Below are 22,058 nucleotides of genomic sequence, written 5' to 3' on the forward strand. Positions count from 1 at the left end.
GTGTCATGTTTTTCTTTTACCACGTGATGGCAGCAGTGTTAACTCTGCATCATTTTCACAGAAACAGCTTTTATTACACTTGCAACTTTATACATTTTGACGTGGAAATTTAGAGATACTTTGGCTTTAAATGTGATTTTAAGCCCAAAGGCTTTCTCACATTTTCGGGACTGTGGACAGTTATTCAAAAGTTGATATTGGAGACCTTTATCTTCTTGTAGAAAAAGTGACTATTTTCAGTCATTTAACCATTTTACGTACAAATTATGACTTTTTTTAAAACCCTTATATTTAACTGCTGTTCATTTGTAGAAACAAGCGTTTATTCGACCCTCCCAGTCAAAATGGATTGGACGTCTAGCATCGTCAATGTTACCCAATGAGTGCTCTGCAAAGATTTGAAAAAAAGAAGTAAAGAAATGAAACTAAAAACAAAAGCCATGATGTCATCACAGTTTGACCTGCCGCTCAAATTCCGCACTCGACAAAAAAAAATGTGATGTAACTCCACGAACGCATTCTTGAAAGCTGAAATTCAAAAGAAGTAAACCAATAAAGCCTGACATAACTCTAAGTTGAGAACTTCTAAGTGGAAAACTTGCTTTTACTGGACGCCAGTCCTTGCTTCCAAGGCCTGTAAATCAACGGCGCTAATTCATTGAAAGGCTCGAGGCAGTGAGGTCATGGTGTTCACATGAGCTCGAGTGGGAGGATCCTGGCATGTTGCGAGTGACGGAGCCCCCCTCCCGCACCTTCCTCGACACGGACCACCCCGTCCTTTGCTGTTTGTAAAAATGTAACCATCACGCTGACTTTCATAGCTCGCTCTGTTCTGGATGAGGCTCGTCGATTGGCTTCTGGAAAGGCCTGCCACCGAAAAAGCGCGATGAAGCCACATCGGCGCTGGGCCGTCTGTCGTATTGTAAACATGGAACCCCGAAAAAGCGTTGGAATGTCTGCGCAGGGGGGGTGCTGGGGGGCGAGGTCAGCTGGAGGCCAAGACAGGTGGTATACATCAGAATCAAGGCTGACATCTCAGCATTAACTAATCCAAACAAATGGCAGGCACTGTGTTGTCTTTCGGGCAATGGGAGGACGAGGAAAAGAGACGGGGAAAGACAAAGAGTGGGGACGAGGCGGACGGGAACCGGTGGGAGTGCTCCCACAATGCAATGCAATCATCTTGCCGTTTCGTGGAGGGTTTCCTCCACCAAGAGCAGGGGTCTCGAACTCAAATTACCTGGGGGCCGCTAGAGGCCGAGTCTGGGTGAGACTGGGCCGCATCAGGATTTCCACAAGAAAAGCACTGATAAAACATTCCAACGTTATCAAATATCTTTATTTTTTAACAAAAAAATAATGAATTAAATACATTAACTTAAAGATGAATAAAAAATAAATCAATCAGTAATACAAAACCAAATAATACTAATGAGCATACAGTAGATATACACTGGCTGGCTAAGTAGAGAAAATGAATTATTTTTATTCCGTTTCAAATGTCTGTATTAACAGCTCTTTAACCTTTAACTTTCTGAACTTGAATGGAACATTGAACATGAAATATTCTGAACACGGCTTCTCTTGCCTACTCCTTGCTGCTAGAGACCTGGCAGCGCTTCTTCTCACATAGTCACATTTGGCTTGAGGGAGGAAGCAGTGGAGACCCTCAGTAGAGCTTGAAGATGCTCATCAGTAAGTCTGGACCTGTACTTGGACTTATTGAAGTTCAAGGTGGAGAAGAGCTTCTCACACAAGTATGTGCTCCCAAAAAGGCACATGGTCCGCTTGAACCTTCGGGAAAGTTCAGGGAAGCTGGGGGTCAACTCTCTCAAAAATTGGCCAAGCTTGTCTGCTTCTCCACTCACCTCCCTGAACTTGGCTTTGAGTGCAGAGTTGCACTGCAGGTCAATGAACTCCATTTGAAGCTCAGGAGGGGCATCTTGCACATCAAAGGAGAAGGGGTCCGCAAAAATGTGAAATGTGGCTTTGTGTGTCTTGAAGTCTGCAAATCTGTGATCAAATTCCTCCTGTAGCTTCGAAATGGCCTCAACATACTTCTCACCACTGAATGGTGTGCCTGCATCCACGAGAGCCTTGCATGCTGGGAAATGGCAAAGGTTTGTCTGAGAGAGCTGGGCTTTCCATAACACAAGTTTAGTGCAGAATGCTCTCACGTTGTCATAGGCAGCACTGACAAGTTGCCCCTGGCCTTGTAGCTTCTTGTTCAGTACATTAAGCTCATGTGTGATATCAACAAGAAAAGCCAAGTCCATGAGCCATTTGGGATCACTTAGCACAGGATCAATCAACTCACAAACGGCGTAGCTAGCTTTGACTGCTGCATTACTGTCTTTGGTAGCCTTCTTGAAGAGATCCTGTTGCCTCAGAAGACGTGTTTTAAGACTGGCAACCTGGTTGGCTCTCTCATCTCCCTGGTATTTTTCGTACTCCTCAGCATGTCTCGTAGTACAATTACGTTTCAAATTGTATTCCTTGTGCACCGCAACTTTTTCAGTGTAAATGAGACACGTCGGGGTGCCCCTGTGTTCAACAAAGAAATATTGCACTCCCCACTTTTCTTGAAACTGTCTGTGCTCATCATCGACCTTTCTCTTCACGGCAGGCTTTGAAAGAGACATCTCTGGGGCTCTGTAATATGTTTTTCCACTTGGAATGAGTCTCGGGTTGATCTTTCACATTCAGTCGCGCGGGTTTGTGGCGCATGTGCACTTTCGCTCTCCGTTTCAATCGCGGAGATGGCTACAGACACTGACACAGGCTGGATCACGGATCATAGCGCCTCATTCAGTTCTATGCTGAGAGCAGCGGAGGAGTGTGCGCGCCGAGCGGAGTGATCGGCCTCACGGCTTCTCCTCCGCCCAGCTGATTGGAGGAATGAATGAGTGAGTGAGCGAGACACTGGACAGCCCGGCCGATGTCCCGCCCTCCAGAGCCGTATACCTCACCGTGATTGGTTCATTCAGCTCCGAACCAAAGTTCCCTCTAATTTTTTGTTGGTCTGAGCAGAAAGACAACCTCCCTGAGCGCACTGAGTACCAGTGTGAGCGACATCATCGCTACTCGGATGATTCGCCTAAAGACGTTTCGCCGACGGACGTTTGACAGACGGGCAGGTCGCCGAACGGACGTTCCACCGAACGTTCATTCGGCCGAACGGAGGTTTCGCCGAAACGGGATTCGAACGCTCGCCCCGCCGGATCGTGTGTGTACAAGTTTTTCAACCTCGGCCCGCGGGGCATATACGGCCCGTTAGGATTTTTAATCCGGCCCGCCGCCGGTGTTTTCCAAATTAGAGTAAAAATCAATGTTCGTCTACCATCAATGGCAGTCCGGGAGTAAGCACCCTTGGGCAGGCAGATGTAGCAGAACCGAGCCGTAAAATGACAGCAATCGGGTCAAATCCACCCTAAAACAGCATTTAATGATTAAATACAAATACTGGATGATATCGCGATGGAGGCAAAAAAACGTCTATAAACGTCCATTCGCCAAACGGCTCAAAATGCTCTCAAATTCGGTCAAATCTAGCTGAAAACAGCGTTTAATGATTAAATACAAATACTAGTATTTGTATTTAATCATTAAACTAACAAATACTAGTACGACCTGTCCGTCTGTCAAACGTCCGTCGGCGAAACGTCTTTAGGCGAATCATCCGGTCACGACATCATCATTGCTCGCTATCGGCACACCAGTATCACACCTGCCACAAGCAGGTGCATGTCAATGTTCCCTCTAATTTTTCATGTAAAACATGCTGTAAAACAAGAAAAACATGAGTGGACAGAGCTACTGCCACTGGCTGCCACTTAAACGGCGCCATCATGAGGAAAGGGGTAAAAAAAAAAAAAATAAAAAAAAAAAAAATAAATAAAAAAAAAATAAATAAATAAAAATCGATCTTTCATATTAAGACGGGGGCCGCAAATTATCGTCCCGAGGGCCGCAGTTGGCCCGCGGGCCGCAAGTTTGAGACCCCTGACCAAGAGGTTAAGCCTAAACACGTCAATTGGAGTTTTAAAAACTTCATGTAGGCCTTGTTATTTTTCACATGGTTTCTTTAAAGTCAGCTTTTGGCCTGCAAATTTTTTGATGTGAGCATGATGACCCATGTTTTGGCAAAATGTCCCACCCGTGCAAAATGTCCGACCCATGTCCATCAGTGAAAAGTGGCGAGAATTAACTTTCTGTCTTTATTGAGTCTTATTTTTCATTTCCATCCTCCCAATACTTTTAGCGCGTGTTTTTCTGTCAATGCTATTAAACAAACTTGTGGCAGGTATAAAGCAGTGTTGATTATTAGTCAGATAATGTATTTATTTATATAAAAATCATTTGATTTTTTTTATTTTCTTAAGGATTTTTTTTTGTATATTCTTCTTTTGTGCATGTAAACGAAACAAAATTCGAATGGGATATTTCGCATATTTTGGCAGAACAACAGAAGTAAAACATAATTATGTCCGTGAATAAAAATTTTTATAAAAGATCACAAAACCTGAAGTGACTTTTTATTCATTTAAAAAAAGAAACCTACTTAGAGAACTGTTACTATATAATATTAACATTTGGTACACAAGTGTAGCCCTCATAACAGGGAAATGTGATTTTCACGTGTTTTAATTAATTTTATTCCATCTGACTGACTTTTCAAGATATCACCACAGGGGTCGCTGCAGACAATATTGTTCAAGAAAGAATTGCATTTATCTTGCAGGAAATATCAAATTGATATGTTAAAAATAAAATTCAATTCAAATGGAAATACACTAGTTATGACCTCCAGTAACACTACTGGTCATTGTATAAACATTTTCTTCTTTTTCTGGAAAGGTTGAAAATATCATTGTGTATGTTTCACAAAACAAGCTTAAATCCAACCTACATACTCTAACACTTCTCATCTTTAACATTAGATGGAGCTAGTAACTTAAACAGTGTCTTATTTTGCTAAGATGAGGGGTCAGAACCTGGCAACACATTCAAATCAATGTAGGAATTTCTGTACAATTTCAATATTTAATTTTACATGAAAACATATGAAAAAATAATCCTGTGTGATCAATTGAGCTATCTGGGTTAGGCTTTTCTTGACTTTTTTGTAGTCACTGGACATTTTTTCTTTGTCTTTTTCAAAGTTTGTTTCAGTTGTGTAAATATAAATACAGTATATATATTACAATATTTCAATACCTGAGCCTGGCGTGATCATGTTTCACGGCCAATGACGGCCAAGCATGTCCAATACATTTTGACTAAGGGGCCACTTTAACAAATGAAAATTGAAGGACTTGAAGATGGCCATTGCATCCCAGTTAAATATATCATTGTCAATGATGAATGAGTTAAATGAGTGCTCTAAAGAACAAAAGAACAACAACAAAAAACAGATAAACTACATGTATTAATTTCTCAAACAGGATTTTCTATGCAAAAATGAATTTCAAGTCCAAGTGAAATGGTTACTTTTGCTGTTGTGACTCACTCAATGACATTCTTCTCATGCATGGAACATTTTTAAGGTCAACAAGCAAACCCGACTCCTAAACATTTTGGAGGGCCACTTTCAAAGTCAGTGGTCCATTGGACTGTTTCCCAAACCAGGAATTATTCTTTTTCTATATACATACTGTATATAGTATATATATATATATATATATATATATATATATATATATATATATATATATATATATATATATATATATGTATATGCACGTAGGCATTATATGTGAAGACTGAACAAACAGATGGACATACAGTAGATTTTTTTTGTGTGAACTTCAAGGCACAGACTACTGCCTTTCTTCTATTTAAATCTCTCTCTGCATTTGACCTTAACGGGAAAAGAGCCGCGATACAGTCTTCTCATCCATGTCGTTTTGAAAGCAGCAATGCTTGACATCACTGGCTGACTTCACCATAAATGGAGCTGAGTTTTAGTAAACACGACTTGCAAGTCGTGCTCAGCTCAGCAGCGCCTGTTACGAGCGCTATATATGAAGCTTGTGTTTTTGTTGGCACGCTCGTGGGGGTTCTTGTGCGTGTTGGTGTAATTACGTTCTGTTTAGGTTTAATATCCTTTTGTTTGCAAAATAGCAAGCATTATGGTTCTTATTCTGCAAACTGTCATTATCAGAATTATTCATGTTTTGTGTTTTTTTGTTTTTATGAAGCTGTTTGACACTTTATTGATATACACCAAAGAGCAAGCGTTCTGTCTTTATGATGATAATAATTTTCCATTTTGATTTAAACTGTTGAGGTCATCTTCTTCTGTCAAAGAATCAGAATAAAATCAGACCACATTTGTATTTTTGAGATTTTTGGGAGTTACTGATTTAAAAGTGCACTTTCATACTGAGGATTTTCATTGTTGTTTTAAAAGGATTTGCAAAAGCTTGTCTTTGCTCTCCTAATAAGGACTGTGCAGCCGTTCACTCTTTTTGTTTTTCAGGCTCCCAATTTAAAGGAGCAATATGGAAGATGTGCACTTCAATTATTAATTAAATGTTCCTAATACATACCTGTCAACCTCTGCCGATAACTGCCCTTATAAATGATTATGATTCCCCTTACAAACCCCGAAAAAACCTTACAAACACCGTACGACTCGTACAAACGAGTCGTACGGTGTTTGTAAGGTTTTTTGGGCAGTTATCGGCAGAGGTTGACAGGTATGCTAATATTCCAATAGATGATAAATACTTTTTATTACTTCGAACATCCTATTTTTGAAGATTTGTCCAATTTTTCCAAAACTCTGGTGGATGAGTGGTTAGCGCGTCCACCTCACAGTAAGGGGACCTGGGTTCAAATCCAGGTCGGTCCACCTGTGTGGAGTTTTGTGTGGGTTTTCTCCGGGTACTCCGGTTTCCTCCCACATTCCAAAGACATGCATGGTAGGCTGATTGGACACTCTAAATTGCCCCTAGGTGTGAGTGTGAGCGTGAATGGTTGTTTGTCTCCTTGTGCCCTGCGATTGGCTGGCCAGCAATTCAGGCAGCACGGATGGGCTCCAGCACCCCCTGCGACCCCAGTGAGGATAAAGCGGTTCAGAGATGAGATGAGATGATCCAATGTCTCTGTCATCAAGCGGTCAATTGACCCTCCCTCACTCCTCAACTGACCCTCCTTCACTCCTCAACTAACCCTGACCTCTGCACCACATTCCTGGGCTTTTTCCAAGACAAGCTTAAAAAACACTTAAAACATTTCCAGACTCTGCCCATCACTCAATGATTCTGTGGTGGAGATTCTTTCTTGCCTTATTTAATTCTCATCCAAACTACTGCGGCAGGTTTGTTTGGGTCCCTCGTCAAGTCTTAGTACAAATATATAATTTTCCAGTCTTTTACAGAATGATATAGGGTTTAAAAAATAATAATTGAAAACAGCCATTGAAAGCAATATAGATGTCCAATGTCCAATGTGTATATATATATATATATATATATATATAAATTTTTAAACTTATATCATTCTGTAAAAGAATGGAAAATTGACAAATCAATTCTGTGTATAAAGAATTGGTCCAGCCATGTGTAGTACATTGTTACAAATTTGAGCTGATTTTCAGACAGTGACTCAGAATAGTTATGGTACATTAAACACCGTAATCTTTTGAAGATAATGGAACAGGATTAATGTCTCATGGATTGTCTGAGAGCTGTTATTAATGGCAAAACATTTCTCTCTTCTCTCCTTGTTTGAACATTGAAAAATGTTTCGTTCTGCAGTTCCACACCACAAAAATCAGTATACATATATCTCTTCATACATCATAAGTATGCCTATAAAAATTTACCATGCTGTTGCGCCATTCATTCATTCATTTGGTGAACCGCTTAACCTTACAAGGGTTGCAGGGGGTGCTTGAGCCTATCCCAGCTAACTTCGGGCACCAGGCGGGGGACACCCTAAATTGGTGGCCGGCCAATCGCAGGGCAAGAGGAGACAGCTAACCATTCACGCTCAAACTCATACCTAGGGGCAATTTAGAGTGTCCAATCAGCCTACCATGCATGTTTTTGAATGTGGGAGGAAACCAGAGTACCCGGAGAAAACCCACGCAGGCCCGGGGAGAACATGCAAACTCATCACAGGTGAACCGACCTGGATTCGAACCCAGGACGCACTGAAGGATTAATTTGAAAAATAAAATTAAATACAAACAAATGAAAAACATAAAACAAAGCCTTTATTAATAAAACTGATAAATAATTTTAAAAGAAACAAAATCAATCAAAATAGAAAAAGATACAAGATAAGTGTAGAGCCAGGCTGCATTTTGCTCTTGGAATTTTTTTAAATTAATTTTGATTTGTTTTATAAATCTCTTGTGATGGCAGATAGTTTAACACCTTGGCTGCCATTGACCGCAATATACATCCAATCCTTTTTAACTGGAATCATTCAAGTCTTTCACAGTTGAAATGGATTGAACATCTGTATTGCTTTCAATAGCTGTTTTCAATGTCACATTTCGTCTTTTACTAACTACCACAACACATTGGTGCTTTGTAAGGTGGACTGGTTGTTATGTTAATGATAACTTTTGAATAGATTTCTCCCAGAAAGGGTTAATCATCTCTTTGAAATCAAACATTTTCAACACTCCAGCCTCACTCAAAACATGCTTTGACTTCTTGCCTTCCCGCGTTGCTGTCCAACATAAACAATAAATAGATAGTGAAGGTCAGGGCTACAGTAAAACATGCTGAAAGAAAGTTATATATGCCTGTCTCCCTGTTGCATAGAGCTTTGTTCAGTATAACAGCGAGGGATTTTAAAGAGGGAGTAGTGATTTAGAAATCTTATTTTAGACTATTTTAGCAAATTTACGACTTGGGAACACTACACATTCAATTCCACATTGAATTTGTAAATAATACGTGTATGGAATAATGATCTCATAGAGGGTGCTACATATTTTAAAAAGTGCTGAAAAAATTATGGGTCAAACAGCCATTAATTATCTTTGGTGTAACCTAACATGCATGTTTTCGGAATTTGTGAGAAAGCCTGTGCACCGATGGCAAATCCACACAACTACCTGGCTAAATGTTATGTTACTATTGTGACTCTCAGTTTAAAAAAAAACATTCGATGCTATGTTTATTAACAAAATGAGTGCAGTTGATTTTTTGTAGATCATATTTTGGAAGTTTTATTTTGGCACTTCTTTTTGTGGCCTCGTTCATGGGTCCTTTGTTTGTCTTAAATGACTCCACGTTTGTGTATCCTCGAGAATATTGTACATTATAGTCATTTGATTTTAAATAGCATATCTTCCAGAATGTAGGTTGCACTTTTTTCATAGTTTAGTTCATTCCTGACACTCTTCTCAGCCTGTTTTTCTCCATTTTACTTTTTACTCTAACACGTATATATATATAATATATATACACTATATATATGTATATATATACACATATACATATATTTATATATATATACACATATATGTATATATATATATATATATATATATATATATATATATATACACATACATACATATATATATATATAAATATATATATATATATATATATATATAAAAAATCCTCTTCATTGTGCATTCATTGGGAGTGCAACCTATGCTTAGGTGCAACTTATAGTTCGAAAAATGCGCTCGTTACTTTTTGGTCTACAGCCCGTCTTGAGTGCGCGGCATTATTGTACCGACAGCCGATTCCTAAAACGTGAGATAATACCCATTCAGGGAATCAACCCACCCTCTCCCCCTATTGGGCAGGTCACTATGTGGCCATGTGACCAAAAATGGCCTTAGATACATTGTAATTGTCTAGCCCAAAAGTTTCCAAGGAGAACTTTTGTTCGGTGCTTACTTCCGTTGTCTCAATTAGAGCATCTCCTCCGACTCCATTTGGCTAAAACTCCTCCTCAAAATCAGTCTGCTGCATTTTTGATAAGACATGAACCCTGAAAACAGCGGGTGGCGTCTAAATTATGCAATCGTTCGCATCCTCTTAGGAGCTAAAGTAGAGTTGGGCTGACTTGTCAGAGAGAACGGGCCCTGACAGGCCTGAGCGAGGGGCTGCGGGTGTAGTGGTGAGCATGCATTATGAATGCTGCTAAGTTGGCCTCAGATGCAGCAGCTGAGTGGAGGTGATGGAGGGCGTTGGGGTAGTGCCAGCCCATTGGCTGCCTGCAGGTAATGCACTTCACTTTCCCCCCCTCAACATATACGCTCCCTCCCTACGCGCTCCCCCATTACTGGCCTGCTCTCTCAGTGCAGCACCTGTCACCGAACTAAAACACCCACTCTCCTAAATAAAACCTACACGGGAGTGCCCCGAGAATGACTAAAAACTGTAAAAGACTTTACTTTCTTCTTTGAATGTAGCTGGGCTTCAAACTACACTTTGCAAATTCTATTTCAGCATGTACTATTTGTTTGAAAGAGCCTTTTGTGATCACAAAGATAGAACCTATCTTGGGGACTGCGGAGTTGCAATAACTGATTCACTAGTTTTAACAAGGCGGGTGAGTGGTTAGTGCGTCCTGGGTTCGAATCCAGGTCGGTCCACTTGTGTGGAGTTTGCATGTTCTCCCGGGCTTGTGTGGGTTTTCTCCAGGTACTCCGGTTTCCTCCCACATTCCAAAAACATGCATGGTAGGCTGATTGGATACTCCAAATTGCCCATAGGTATGAGTGTGAGTGTGAATGGTTGTCCGTCTCCTCGTGCCCTGCGATTGGCTGGCCACCGATTCAGGGTGTCCCCTGCCTCTGGCTCGAAGTTAGCTCGGATAGGCTCCAGCACCCCCTGTGATCCTTGTGAGGATAAAGCGTTTCAGAAAATGAATGAATAGTTTTAACAAGGATTGTAGGGATGCAGAAAGGAAATGCTATTAATTGTACAGACAATGCATATTATACAATCATTAAAATGTCGCAACTGAGCTGTTAAAATTGAAGCTCAAGCACTTTGGCTCATGTCAGACACTTTAAAAAAAACAACTGCTGTGTATTTTTGTTTTACGCTGTCGTGTTAGAACTTTGGCCAGACAGATTCACGTTTCAAATCATTTCCACATGCCAGAGTGTGTGTGTTTTTCCCACATGCTTTGGCTTCCAGCCACATTTAAAAAAAACATAATACTCATATTAGTTTTTCTGATAATAAACCCTTATATAGTATAAGGTGGCATGGTGGAGAATGGTTAGCACGTCTGCTTCACAGTTCTCAGATTCGCAGTGGGTTCCTTTGTGGAGTTTGTATGTGTGTGGGTTTTCTCCAGGTACTCCGGTTTCCTCCCACATCCCCAAAGCATGGAGTGTAGGCTGGTTAAGCAGTCTAAATTGTCAATAGTTGTTAGAGTGAATGGGTCGTTTCTCACAATTGGCATTGAGGGTGTCCCCCGCCTATGCCCATAGTTGGCTGAGATAAGCTCAAGCACCCCTCTGACCCTTGTGAAGATAAATGGAATAGAAAATGAATGGTGTTGTCAAACTTGCGGTTTAGGGGCCAATTGCGGCTCATGAGACAATATTTTGCTGCACCTATTTGACCGCGATCCACTCCGGACCCCCACCACGCCCCTCTCGGTTAAAATGATTGGACGTCTATTGACAGGAATTACTGTTTTCAATATCATTTTCTACCAAAATACATACTTTGGGTTGCCAGCGAACGTGTTAACAGTTAAATACTCTAATAAAGTAAAGTTAAATACTCTACCCTTAAATATTCCTCTTTTTTTCACAGTCAGTATTCATATTTTTTCTTGATGAATGTGATCTTTCAAAATTCTTGCACACTGGGTCATGAACGCTAACGTGTGAAGTTACGAACTGAAGCAAGAGTTGGCTGTTGCACCATTTGCCCGGCCTATTGTGTGTGACCTCAGCATATTCTGTGTAAGAATGGAGAAAGAAAATGAAACATTTTATGCCACATGGCTGCAGCATGCCTGCACAACTCACTGATAACAAAAACAATGGCAAAGATTACAAGCTTCTTATTTAACTATTTCTACACTGTTTGTTCTGTGAACATTGTCTCTAGTTTTCAGTCCAGTTTGTCCATTTTTCAGGGTTTTTTTTAGTAGCCACAGCCGCAATAGGCAGCATCATTAGTGTGTATGTTTTTTACCCTTTCATACACAAATCATGACTTTAAAATAAATCTTACAGTATATTCATTTAACTCATTAGGGGCCACATAGCGCACTAGACGTCCAATCCATTTTGACTGAACGTTCGTTTATTTGGGCCTCCAAGTGAAAATGGATTGGACATCTAGCACCGTCATTGGCTATAAAAGATGAGCATTCACAGTCAGTCCTCCCAGTTTAAAAGTGAGCTAACAGCATTCGCCATTTCTGGCTTGCAATTAGTTGAATACTATGAAAAAGATCTTTTTGGAGTCTTGAAGCAATAGCAAGTGTATATTTCTCCTTTTGTTCATTTGAATTTAGCTTTTATTAACATTGTATTCATTTATAGTGTATTCATGAATATTCATTCATTCATTCATTTTCCAAACAAGGGTCGCAGAGGGTGCTGGAGCCTATCCCAGCCACCCTGAATCGGTGGTCAGGCAATCGCAGGGAGTGTTCAACCAGCCTACGCTGCATGTTTTTGGGATGTGTGAGTAAACCGGAGTACCTGGGGAAAACCCACACAAGCCCGGGGAGAGCATGCAAACTACATACATTGAGGACCCGAGTGGGATCGAACCCTCAACCCCAGAATGATTAAAGGCCTAAGTGGAAACTTGGCAATAGCTGCCTATGAAAGGGTCATTGTGAAAGTTAGCATGTACTATGAATTTGTGATTAAAATTCATGTTGTGTTTGATTGATAGATTTGATTGGTAGAACTAGACAAAAGTCGTGCTCGAAAAACAGTCACTGAAGATTCAACTCAATGTGCTTTGTTGACTAGATAATATGATTCATGCTGGTTGAAAGTCTTATCAAGCATTGGAAGGGAAAAAGAGGTAGAAACAAAAATAGAGCTTTTGGACTTAGCCAATGGGAGGTAAATATTTTATGACACCACGACTCCAATCAAAAACAACTCCGCTCTTGAAAAATTAAAATTAATTAACTACATCATTTCATCTGCTTCATTAAAAAAATGTAGACAAATAATTGCATCTGTACATGAGGAAAATGATGTTATCCATCATTGTGGAGCACTCTTGGTGAAGTTTCACTGCAGGGAAATCCCTCTGGAAATGCACAATTCTCAGCTGAGTCGCTAACCAAGTTTAATATTTGATGAAATTACTTCTGCTCACTGCTTCTGCTCTCCTACGTCTGCCTTACTAATTCAGCCATCTTTCTCGGTCCTTTTTGTAAATGATTGTGTCTCTGCTTTTTAATGAATGACAATTTCAAGCTATTTTCAAAATGAAAATAATGTTGTCAGTTGTTGCAATGTGATTTAGTAAGTAGAGGTGTACTTTATATGTAAATTCTCTTCTATTAAAATAACTTATTTGTTGTCAGGTAACAAAAGACCTAAAAACACCATTGTCTGTTATATACGAATCAGTCAAAACATAAAAAACTTATGATATTTGTCATCTGAAAATGTCGGTATCAGTTTAACATTAAACACCCATTCAAGATGAGAATTCTTTAAACATGACATAACTTTTCAGTGGTTTGGAATAGAGATCAACAAAATACTGTAGCATGTGAGCATACTACGTAAAACCATTGTACTTTACCATTAAAAGGACACGACTGTTTAATAAAACAGGGAGATTAGAGAGTAGAACTATATGTTCTTTACCAGATTCTAATCAATTACAAATGCCACACTCCAAACTCGACTTTTATGGGTCGTCGTTTGGAGTAAAAGCCCAATGTTTATGCGGCATGGACTGATTTAGTGTCTCTGAATGGCCGGCCTGCGTCCTGCTGCTATTAGGTGTCTTGTTATTGTATTTTGGACGAGAACCATGCCTTGGCCCAGTGCTGCTCAAGAGGGAACAGGAGAATGTGTGATGAACATGTTTAGTTTGGAGGGTCGTGATTGATGCTCCGTGGCATTTAGGAGATTTAGCTTGCAATAATTTATGTAGCTGCAAGCCTGATGTTAGTCCGGAATCTGTCTGTTCTTCTATCAACAATGGATCGATCTACGGCTTCCAAAAGTATAAATAGCAATTTGGGAAAATACTATTTTTGGTTCAGATTGAAAATACTTTGAGAGATCGCAGGTACATGCACTTGTAAAATGAATGCATGGGTCTCATACCTGGAGATGACTCTAAAACTAAGTTTCTTAGTTTTCACTTGAATATTTCCTCAGAAGGTGAAATATCTGATGATAATAATATTTCTGCACCTCAGTCAGATTCCACTCATGTATTTTATCATGCTACTTACTTCTATAGTCCCTTTCTTTCTAGGACAGATGCTGAAACTTAATGGAATCACTGAAATGTTTGCACCTCTTGATTGAACAAGGCACACAAATATGTTTATTATTGCACTCATAGTGTACTGAGGCCTAATTTTGCACTGTGAAAAAAAATGGATATATAAACTTAACACTGCCATGGTCAATGCATCCATTTCCGTCCTGTCAGTGTGTGTACACACGGCCTTCGTCTTCATATCAAGTTAGCACAACACGAGGCACCAGTTGTGTTGACGAAACTCAAGTGGGGTCAATTTTATAAATCCTCCAAAAAATCACTATGCAACATCAGGATGCTGTTGCTGTTGCTGTTGTTTTGGATATACAGTCGTACCCCTACCTGCGAAATTAATTGGTTCCAGAACTTTTTTCGTAACTTGAAAATTTCGTAAGTAGAGGTGTACTTTATATCTAAATTCTGTAATTCGTTCCACGGTCCTTACACAACTACCGACTAAACCCTTTAAAATTGGTAAAAGTTTCCCAATTTTGCATGAAAGATATGAGGAAACAAACAAAAATTAGAGAAAATTATAAGGAAATGATTTATTAATGTCTTAAAATAAATAAAGCATATGAAAATGTGCCCTGCACCGCTGAAATAGTTCCCTCCGTGGCCGTAGACGTACTATCTATGTTTGTCTGCCAGATGGCGTTCTGGCCGAAAGCCGTCCACTTTGTAGTACATTTTAGACTTTTACATGTGCCCTGTGTGTGTGAGAATATGAGCCGCATTGCGTTTGTATGGTTTTTAATCGCTTAATAAAGTAAATTCAAAATAAAATAACAGATAAGGAAATGCATTTACTTTTTGGGGATCATAATTTGGATCTTTTTGGTATCTTGAGTCACTCATTTGCATATAAAAAATGTTGTAACCTGAAACTTTTGTACCTAGGGGCATTCGTAAGTAGAGGTATGACTGTACTACTATGTCACTACGTCAGAATGGGATTGAATTGAATTTGAAATGAGATTTTCTAAGTATCATCTGATGTTGATTAGGCTGCAAAACTATTTCACAGTTGTTATGAAGCCCTGTGTTTACAAGTGGGTGGCGGGTAGTTTACATTCCGCAGCTTCTCCCCAAACAACTGAACGCGTGCACATCTGTGCACTGAGCCAAAGTGTCCAAACATCAGGGAGATCTGCTGGAGTCTAGGGTGCCTGCAGGCCCACTCCATCGTCAGTGGCACCACACTTCCTGTCTATGAGGACTAGATGTATTTGGACATAAACCGTCCCTGTGCAAGATTCCTCTATGAATGCAAACACAAAGCGTGGGTGCAAGTTAGAAAACATAACAGAGCACAATAACCTGATTTGTTTTTCTTGGATTTTTCTTTTTACAAGGAGTATTTTCATCAGTAAGTTTTAACGTCAATAAGCTGTTGCAAAGAAATAGGATTTTGGACAATAGTTTTTGGATCATCACACGAAAGGCAGAAGAAACGTTTTTTTTAAGGCGTGCTCTATTTCTGGAATAAAATACAGTACTAATAATACAAGAAAAGAGGATGCAAATTGCCTGAGACAATGATCTAAACGTAAAAAGAGTAACCAAATGCATAAATATTCTTAGAACTTGATAATATATCTCGCCCAAAGTTCCACAACCATTTCCCTGCTCAATTATGCTCCTTTCCTCCCCTGCATCATTATGTTGTTTTCTCTCATTTTGGCGTTTCCCACCCACCCACTGAACGTCCCCCAGAGAAGCTTGCACAACTCTCACATCCCTCCAGTGTCTGCTAGCTGGGAATCTGCTGCCCTTTGGTTTAAACGGCACAACCCTCTGTCTTATATTACAAAAATAAACAGGAAGTGGAGTCTATTTTGCCACGGAAGGATGTAGCGAGTGGGCTTATTTTCACCAAGTTCACAGTAACTTTATGTGACCAAGCGGCAACGTAGATCCCCCTCGAAAAATGTTGTTGTTGTAAGTCCCCTTTAAACAGACGAGAATTAAATGCACTGTAGATGGATTTCCCATGTTGAGGGAAATCTCAGTGGATCTGCAAAATTCCAGCCAGACCAAAATAGAATCTATTCCTAATGAATCGGGGGGAATTTATTGCAACATTTCCTCTTTAAAAACACGGAGTGGCACGAGTGTTTGTAAGCAATGGAAATACTTGAATGTTTATTATGTTCCAAAAGTTTCACGATCAAGGACAAAATCATCTGTCATATTGTTTTATCCACTTAATATATCAAAAGGTTTGTTTTTTTTGCCTTGTGATAAAAATGACTAGTTGCTAATGAATTTCTGAGAAGTATTGGTTAAAATTAGTTTAAAGTGGAGTACACTTTTGTTAATATTCCAAATGAATAGTATTAAAAATACCTGACAATAAGAAGAAAACTGGACTGACAGAGAAACATACAATGTATGACCTATGTTGTAGCAGCCATCTTGTATGCAATGTGTTTGGGTTCATTTACTTTGATTTACAATTAGAAATCCAGCATAATTTAAAAGTGGTTAACATGACCAGCTGATTTAACATCACTAGCCAAATTGTCAACAATCCCATTTCTACTGTATTTTAATGATCAGAATGCTTATAATTAAGGATCCAATTGTTTCTCCCTGGGCCTGCGTGGGTTTTCTCCGGGTACTCCGGTTTCCTCCCACTTTCCAAAAACATGCTTGGTAGGCTGATTGGACACTCTAAATTGCCCATATGTATCAGTGTGAGCATGGATGGTTGTCTGCCTCCTCGAGCCCTGCGATTGGCTAGCCACTGATTCAGGGTGTCCCACGCCTGGGGCCCGAAATCATCTGGGGTGGCCTCCAGCACCCCCCGTGACCCTTGTGAGGAGAAAGCGGTTCAGAAAATGAATGAATGAATGAATAAAGTCTCAATGTGATTGCGCTCGAAATCATGCAAATTGTTCGATGGGTTATAATGGTTTTTTATCTCCTATCCCACATTTGCATGCAGGTGGGGGTTAACCCTTGAGGGTACTCGGTCGTTTGGTCGCCGGTCTTTTGGTCGCCGGTCTTTTGGTCGCCGGTCTTTTGGTCGCCGGTCTTTTGTCGCCGGTCTTTTGGTCGCTGGTCTTTTGGTCGCCGGTCTTTTGGCCGCCGGTCTTTTGGTCGCCGGTCTTTTGGTCGCCGGTCTTTTGGTCGCCGGTCTTTTGGTCGCTGGTTTTTTGGTCGCCGGTCTTTTGGTCGCCCGTTGTTTGGGTCCGGGCGACCAAAAGACCGCGACCAAAAGTCCGGCGACCAAAAGACGGCGACCAAAAGACCGGCGACCAAACGACCGCACACAACCCTTGAGCACTCACAGGATTGTAAGGTCACTCGACAAAGTTGATTCCACTGTCTCGCATTTATAGGAAGCACTACGTTTAGGAGGAATATTTGATGCACGCATCCAGAGGAGAGTGTGATGTCCATTGATTTATAGCAGAAGTCACCCTTCTTCTATCCCTGTGACTTCTCACAGGAGGTGTGACGGCACCTGACAAGAAGTAACCCGACGACCGCCTGACGACTGAACAGATAGATGCCACAATCCACGTATTTCCCTATGAATCAGCGTTTCAGAAGACGAAATCTGGTCGTCACACGGTTCGGTCTCAGAGCCTTCCACGTGCCCGTTTGATGCGCTTTAATGTATTCACGAGTAAGGTGACTGACCTATCAGCGCAGCCATTGGTCCGAAGTCCCTAATGTATCCCAGGCCTCGCTCGGGCCGTGTTTGGGTGAAAAAAATGAAAGTTTCCCAGGACCTCCAAATGGATGCTTGGCCATACCACAGAGGACGTGGGGAACGCAAGCTAAGTGCTTTAGCAGCGTGTGACACTAACTCGGTGGGACAAGCTCAGCGTGGCGTGAAAAGGAAGAGTGCTGTGTGAGGTGACTTTTGGGACAATGGGCTCGCTTCTCACAAATAAAACATGAGCTTTATCCACAGCTTCTCAAATGCTGCACTGTTGGTTGCTGTCAGGTGTTTGGCTGGAAACAGGGCTGGTAGATATCTGATTTTATTCTCCTGCACTCATTTGATAAGCTAGTGGGTGTTTACAATGCAGGGCATTTAACATTTAATTCTGCCCCTTAAAAAAATGCAGTGGATTATTTAGTTTGCTCCCAATACGGCATCTTCGGGAGGTGAAGGAGGAGACAGTGTCAAAGTGCTCTGAGTGCCTTGAAGGTAGTACAAATCTTTGGGGTGGAGACATGACTGGAACTTTTAATCCATGCTGTTTTTGTGCGTTTTTTTTTCTTTTTAAATATTAAAGCATATACTATTCATTGTGCCTGGGTGTAGCAACAGCCTTAAAGACTTAGTCAGCCTACATAAATTCCCCCACAATGGGAAAGAGCACCTGTAATCGTGAATTTCAGTGATGCTGGATTACAGTTTTCAGACATTACGTGACGTAATTTATTCCTTATACAATGTCAAATTTGTCTCCAGTGACCGCGTTGACATCACACCACTGAAACACAAGACCAGTGGGGATGTATCGATTTTACCACCAAAAAGCAGGGGTTGTGAGTTATTATTTACAGTTTGCTCTGAAATGCATGATTTTTAAAATGAATGCTAATTTCATTTTCTTCAATTTGTTTGTGGGAAAAAAATGATTATCTTACTTGTAGTGATATGCCACAGCCTACTGTATCATACCGGGAAAAATAATAAACATTCAGCCACATTTTATATGCATAATATAGATTTTGTATAGACAATGATCTACATGAGGGTATCAGTAGTACATCTCCTCTTTTTTGGTGGAAGTCCCCGCAGTGCAAAGCTCCAGTGCTGCAAACCACAGATGACACATTTTTTTTGCCTTGAATGACGTCAAACAGCTCATCAAAATGAGAGGAGATACATAAATAAGACATAACCTCAGATGCACGGCTGCCTCAATATACAACGTTTAGTCAAGGTCACAGATGCATAAACTTTCAGCACTCTACTTATATTTTAAGCATGGGACATGACGTATAACCCATCCAAAGTTTCCACTGTTACTTCACTAGGGATTGTTGTGATAACAACGATGAAGATAAATTTCAAAAAGCAAGAGATGGAACATTTCATTTCACACAATTCTAATGTTTTAAAATGTGCATCTTGGGTGTTTTGTTTTGATTGACTAGTGTAGAATTTTCAGTAGACTTTTTGCCAAGCAGTAGAAACAATCTAAATTAGTGATATATAAATAAGCGGTCATACAATACTCCTGATAGGTATATTCTTTAAGTCCTGAACAAAACTAAAATGTATATACTGGGTTAGGGTAGGTTATGGTAGTTAATGCGGGTAAGTAACATATATAAACATATATAAATATATACATATATAAATTTACAGAACAGTAAACTGTTTATTTTTACATATTTTATAATTTTATTAATATTTTTCTCATGATACAATATATATATATATAAATATAAATATATATAAATGTTTTATGGTTGATTTCAATTGTGAAAAATCATTTAAGTCATGAGTCTTTTTAATACTACTAATAACAATATTAATTTATGATCATTTGACTACACCAAAGCTCCAAGTATAGCTTTCACGCAGATATTTATATTTTTATTACCCTATATTCAGTCAAATCAAACCATTTTTAAGCAAAAATAATCTTGGTTTAAAAAAGACACACATCCTTTTATTAAATGATGTTTTATTGTAAATTTAAATACAGAAATCATGTTGAGACTCAACTTTTATTTTATTTTATTTTTTTTCAAAATACTCGCAGTGGCCTTCCTTTCACATTGAAATTTCCACAATGTTCATTGTGGTACATGTTGAATAAATTGATGATCGTGCTGCAGCAGATTGAATTTTTCATACAGTGGGAGTGTTGTTGCTAAAATGACAAACAGAGCGTAACAGATGTTTATCCCTCCCATTCTCAAACAATACAACGCATAGCATCTCTCAGAGAACCAAACTAATTTGAAATTATAATCTTAATCCTGTAAAATTGGCGAATGCAATAAAAAAATTAAAGGATTAAATGATACTAAAATAATATCATATTTTTTCACTAAGGTGTATTGAATATTCTTGCAGACTTATGTATTGGTACATTTATGTATTTCTCCCTTCATATATATACATAAAAATGAATATACTTTTTAATATTATTGTATAAAACAAATATTTGCATTTTAAAAATCTAGAGCATCAATTAAAAACATTATAATGATAAACACTACGATACAACTCGTTTCTTTGTGGGCTGCAAGCGAAAATAAATTTCGGCATTCATAAGTTTTTAATAACACGAAAAACATTGAAAGAAAACAACATCGCTTTGTGCCCAATGAATTTAAATAAATAAAAACGAATAAAAAAACTCCTGCATGCACCGATCACACCTATTTTGCACACATGCATTTAACATGGAGGTTTTAAAAGAATTAAAGATGGCTAAAATACATTGAACTGATTTGTGTACCCATAATAATATTGCCTGTATTGTAAAATGTGTCTTGGCACGTGTCTCCTTGGTGACCGAGGGGATCTAATAAACATGCACTTGGCCACATGGACAGCATTAATCCATGTCTTGACTATTTTTAGACGAGATGGTCGTAGCTCGAGAGCCATGCGGGCCCCCCCACTAAGCCCCCTCCTCGCCCTGCAGGTTTGATTGTGTTTCTACACAAAGTCAGGAAGCTGTCTGGCCTTTGGATGGGAGGAAACACACCGCATGCCGATGCCGGCCGGGCACACGCCCAGTTTCACGGCCACGCGCGGCTATTCCAAAAAATATACACTCTTGCGTCCATGTCAAACACACACACCCGCATTTTTGCCATTCAATAATGGTAACTCAATCGGCTAGCATGGGTGGATCTTTTTTTTATTCTATTTTATTGTTTTTTTTTTTTTTACCATAAACGCAAAATACATTAAAATAAAATTGCACAACCATCATCTATTGTAAAGTATAAATAGAGTTATTTATTTTGGTTGATTTAAAATGATAAACATGATGATTTTAATAGATGATATTGTGCATCGTGTATTGGGTATTTACCATGACATTATTTACAGTTTAGAATACTGCTAGTATCTGTTCCAAAGGTATTCTTATAGGATTTTTAATTGAATAATTATGGGATCAAAATAATACTTGGATTTCTTTTGAACTCATAATTACACTTCTTAAAATCATTAACGGTGATAATTTGCTAAAACGTGAGCTCCAAACCCAGTCCTTCCAGTTTAAATAAATTAGACGTCTATCTATCGTTGTGAAAGGCAGGTAATGGGTTAAATTTTCGAAATTACAAAAAATAAATAAACAAACAACAACTTTTGTTTTGTTTTAGGGCTTATACCCAGAGTTTTTCTGTTTTTTCTTAATCTAATTGTGTTTTTATTAACTTGTTATCAAATTATAATTGTATTTATTCACAAATAAAATATATGAATATGATCAATGCTTATATATTCGTCATCTTTATGTCATTAGATTAGATTCAATTTGTTCATCCGTTATTTTTTTAATTGCCAAAGATAGTAAGCCCTCAAAATGCCACATTTGTTCTTAAATGACAGGCCGCTTTAGAAGAAGAGAACACCTTCAATGAATCGGCTGCCATTGACAGGCATAAACGTCCAAACCTTTAAAA

The sequence above is a fragment of the Stigmatopora argus genome, chromosome 2 (assembly GCF_051989625.1).
Source record: "Stigmatopora argus isolate UIUO_Sarg chromosome 2, RoL_Sarg_1.0, whole genome shotgun sequence".
NCBI lineage: Eukaryota > Metazoa > Chordata > Actinopteri > Syngnathiformes > Syngnathidae > Stigmatopora > Stigmatopora argus.